Here is a 5,233-nt window from a genome sequence, read left to right on the forward strand (position 1 = left end):
AATAGGAATTTGGAAATGAAAGCCAGTTCCAGTCCCTAATGGGGTACAGAAACTTATATACCATCCTGAAGTACAGAAAGGATAGAGACTCAGAGCATGGCCAGTAAAAGGTTATGGTGGTAAATCAGGTTATAGTGATAAGACAGGCTACAAGAGGGAGAGAAGAGGAGGCCTGGGTAGCAAAGGTGGTCTTGTTATGTAGCAGACCTCAGACTGAATAGATGATGAATGTTTCTTTCAGGCCTTTAAAGGTGTCAAACTCTCAGTTTATCTTTCCTAGATCCAGACAAGAAAGGGCCTGGGTGCACCAATGCAGATTCTCTACAGATGTGAATCTTCCTCACAAAAGACAGCTTTGCAGGACAACTTCTGTTTACTGGCTCTGTAACAGCCATGTCAAAATATGTCAACTAAATATATTTGCGTTAAAATATTTTGATTTCCTTCACTATGCTGAGTTCAAAGCTGCACCCTGCCTTGTATTAGTCATTTGTCCCTGAGCTGGCGATGTACTCTTTTAAGGCTTCAGTTACCATCCCCATGACATGAAGCCAATGTTTGCCCCTAAAGTAAGGATGGAAAATCTGAGAATGTGACTCCGTGTGGGCTTCAAGTACACATGCTTTATCTCTTTAACACCCTTCTCCTCTTTCTTCCTGGGAACAATGTAACTGGATTTGCTTCACTTAGCAATACACAGCATTTTACTGAAAATGAGAGCCTGTGGAGAAAATATATTACTTTAGCTTTGTTCCATTGAAGCATTTCTTCCTGAATTTCCTGAGAACTCTGGGTTTATTTATTTTTTAGACTTTTTATTTATTTATTTATTTTAACTCTTTTTTTCCAATAAGTTATTGGGGGTTCAGGTGGTATTTGGTTACATGGGTAAGTTCTTTAGTGGCGATTCGTGAGATTTTGGTGCACCCATCACCCAGGCAGTATACACTGCACCGTATTTGTAGTCTTTTATCCCTCATTCCCCCTCACTCTTCCCTCTAAGTCCCCAAAGTCCATTGTATCATTATTATGCCTTTGTGTTCTCATAGCTTAACTCTCACACATCAGTGAGAACATATGATGTTTGGTTTTCCATTCCTGGGTTACTTCACTTAGAATAATGGTCTCCAATCTCATACAGGTAACTGCAAATGCTGTTAATTCATTCCTTTTTATGCCTGTGTAGTATTCCAATGTGTGTGTGTGTGTATATATATATATCACATTGTGATATATATATATATCACATTGTGATATATATATATACACACACATTGTGATATATATATATACACACACATTGTGATATATATATATAATATATATATATATATATAACAGTTTCTTTATACACTTGTTGATTGATGGGCATTTGGATTGGTTCCATGATTTTGCAAATGTGAATTGTGCTGCTATAAACATGCACATGCAAGTATCTTTTTTGAATAATGACTTCTTTGCCTCTGGGTAGTAGTGGGACTGCTGAATCAAATGGTAGTTCTACTTTTAGTTCTTTAGGGAATCTCCACAATGTTTTCCATAGTGGCTGTTCTAGTTTCCATTCCCGCCAGCAGTGTGGAAGTGTTCCCTGTTCATCATATCCATGCCAAACATCTACTGTGTTTTGATTTTTTGATTATGGCCATTCTTGCAAGAGTAAGGTGGTATCACATTGTGGTTTGGATTTGCATTTCCCTGATCATTAGTGATGTTGAGCATTTTTCCAATGTTTGTTGACCATTTGTATTGGCCATTTGTATATCTTCTTTTGAGAACTCTCTATTCATATCCTTAGCCCAGTTTTTGATGGGATTGTTAGTTTTTTCTTACTGATTTGTTTGAGTTTGTTGTAGATTCTGGATATTAGTCCTCTGTCAGATGTGTAGATTGTGAAGATTTTCTCCCACTCTGTCTGTTTACTCTGCTGACTGTTCCTTTTGCAGTGCAAAAGCTCTTTAGTTTAATTAGGTCCCAACTATTTATCTTTGTTTTTGCTCCATTTGCTTTTGGGTTCTTGGTCATGAAATTCTTGCCTCAGCCAATGTCTAGAAGGGTGTTTCCAATGTTATCTTCTAGAATTTTTTATAGTTTCAGGTCTTAGGTTTAAGTCCTTAATCCATCTTGAGTTGATTTTTTATAAGGTGAGAGATGAGGATCAAGTTTCATTCTCCTACATGTGTCTAGCCAATTATTCCAGGATCATTTGTTGAAAAGGGTGTCCTTTCCCCACTTTATGTTTTCATTTGCTTTGTTGAAGATCAGTTGGCTGAAAGTATTGGGTTTATTTCTGGATTCTCTTTTCTTTTCCATTGGTCTATGTGCCTATTTTTATACCAGTACTATGCTGTTTTGGTGACTGTGGCCTTATAGGATGAGTTCTGCTCTGATCTTGGTTATTTCCTATCTTCTGCTGGGTTTGGGTTTGAAATCAAGTAGTGTGATGCCTCCAGATTTGTTCTTTTTGCTAAGTCTTGCTTTGGCTATGTGGGCTCTTTTTTGGTGCCGTATGAATTTTAAAATTGTTTTTTCTAATTCTGTGAAGAAAGATGGTGGTATTTTGATGGGGATTGCATTGGATTTGTAGATTCCTTTTGACAGTATGGTCATTTTCAAACAATATTGATTCTACCCATCCATGAGTATGAGATATGTTTCCATTTGTGCCATCTATGATTTCTTTCAGTAGTGTTTTTTAGTTTTCCTTGTAGAAGTCTTTTGACTCCTTTGTTAGGTATATTCCTAAGGTTTTTGTTTGTTTGTTTGTTGTTGTTGTTGTTTTTTTCCAGCTATCGTAAAAGGGGTTGAGTTCCTGATTTGATTCTCTGCTTGGTCACTGCTGGTGTTTAGAAAAGGTACTGATTTGTATACATTAATCTTGTCTCCGGAAACTTTGCTGAATTCTTCTATCAGTTCTAGGAGCTTTCTGGAGGAATCCTTAGGGTTTTCAAGGTAAACAGTCAGCAAATGGTGACAGTTTGACTTCCTTTTTACCTGTTTGGATGCCCTTTATTTCTTTCTGTTGTCTGATTGCCCTGGCTAGGATTTCCAGTACTATGTTGAAGAGGAGTGGTGAGAGTGGACATCCTTGTCTTGTTCCCATTCTCAGAGGAAATGCTTTCAACTTTTCCCCATTCATTATTATGTTGACTGTGGGTTTTTCACAGATGGCTTTTATTACATTAAGGTATGTCCCTTATATGCCGATTTTGCTGAGAGTTTTAACCATAAAGGGATGCTGGATTTTGTCAAATTTTTTTTTCTGCATCTATTGAGATGATCATGTGATTTTTGTTTTTAATTCTGTTTATGTGGTGTATCGCATTTATTGACTTGCATATGTTAAACAATCCCTGCATTCCTGGTATTAAACCCACTCGCTCATGATGGATTATCTTTTTGATATGTTGCTGGATTCGATTAGCTAGTATTTTGTTAAGGATTTTAGAATCTATATTCTTCAAGGATATTGGTCTGTAGTTTTCTTTTTCGGTTATGTCCTTTTCTGGTTTTGGTATTAGGGTGATATTGGCTTCACAGAATGAATTAGGGAGGGTTCCTTCTTTCTCTATCTTGTGGAATAGTGTCAATAGGATTGGTATCAATTCTTCTTTGAATGTCTGGTAGAATTCTGCTGTAATTCCGTCTGGTCCTGGACTTTTTTTTGTTGGTAATTTTTAAATTACAATTTCAATCTCACTGCTTGTTAATGGTCTGTTCAGGGTATCTAATTCTTCCTGATTTAAGCTAGGAGGGTTGTATTTTTCAAGGAGTTTATCCATCTATTTTAGGTTTTCTAGTTTATATGCATGAGGGTGTTCATTGTAGCCTTGAATGATCTTTTGTATTTCAGTGGTGTCAGTTGTAATATCTCCTGTTTCTTTTTTTTTTTTTGAGATGGAGTCTCGCTCTGTCACCCAGGCTGGAGTGCAGTGGCGTGATCTCAGCTCACTGCAAGCTCCGCCTCCCGGGTTCATGCCATTCTCCTGCCTCAGCCTCTCCAAGTAGCTGGGACTACAGGCGCCTGCCACCACGCCCGGCTAATTTTTTGTATTTTTAGTAGAGATGGGGTTTCACCGTGTTAGCCAGGATGGTCTCGATCTCCTGACCTCATGATCCGCCCGCCTCGGCCTCCCAAAGTGCTGGGATTACAAGCGTCAGCCACCGCTCCTGGCCCTGTTTCCTTTCTTAGTGAGGTTATTTAGATTTTCTTTCTTCTTTTTGTGGTTATCTTGCTAATGGTCTATCAATTTTACTTATCTCTCAAAGAACCAGCTGTTTGTTTCATTTATCTTCTGTCTTGTCTTTTTGTTTCAATTTCATTTAGTTCTGCTCTGATCTTGGTTATTTCCTCTCTTCTGCTGGGTTTGGGTTTGGTTTGTTCTTGTTTCTCTAGTTCCTTGAGATGTAACCATGGATTGTCTATTTGTGATCTTTCAGACTTTTTGGTGTAGGCATTTATGACTATGCAGTTTCCTCTTAGCACTGCCTTTGCTGTATCCCAGAGGTTTTGATAGATTGTGTCATTATTGTCATTCAGTTTGAAGAATTTTTAAATTTCCATCTTGATTTCCTCTTTGACCCAATGCTCATTGAGGAGCCAGTTATTTAATATTCCTTTTGGAATTGATTCCCAGTTATATTCCACTGTGGTCTGAGAGAGTGCTTGATATAATTTCGATTTTCTTAAATTTTTTGAGGCTCATTTTATGGCCTATCATATTGTCTATCTTGGAGAAAGTTCCATGTGCTGTTGAATAGAATGTGTGTTCTGTGGCTGTTGGATGAAATGTTCTGTGTATATCTGTTAAGTCCATTTGTTCCAAGATATAGTTTAAGTCCATTGTTTCTTTATTGAATTTCTCTCTTGATGACCTGTCTAGTGCTGTCTGTGGAGTATTGAAGTCCCCCACATTATTATGTTGCTGTCTATCTCATCTCTTAGGTCTATTAGCAATCGTTTTATAAATTTGAGACCTCCAGTGTTAGGTGCATATATGTTTAGGATTGTGATATTTTCCCATTGGACAAGGCCTTATACCTCTTTGTCTCTTTTAACCGCTGTTGCTTTAAAATTTGTTTTGTCTGATATATGACTAGCTACCCCTGCTTGCTTTTGGTGTTCATGTGCATGAAATGCCTTTTTACACCCCTTTACTTTAAACTTATGTGAGTGCTTATGTGTTAGTTGAGTCTCTTCAAGGCAGCGTATAGTTGGTTGGTGAGTTCGTATCCA

This window comes from Nomascus leucogenys, chromosome 25 (assembly GCF_006542625.1).
Source record: "Nomascus leucogenys isolate Asia chromosome 25, Asia_NLE_v1, whole genome shotgun sequence".
Taxonomy (NCBI): Eukaryota; Metazoa; Chordata; class Mammalia; order Primates; family Hylobatidae; genus Nomascus; species Nomascus leucogenys.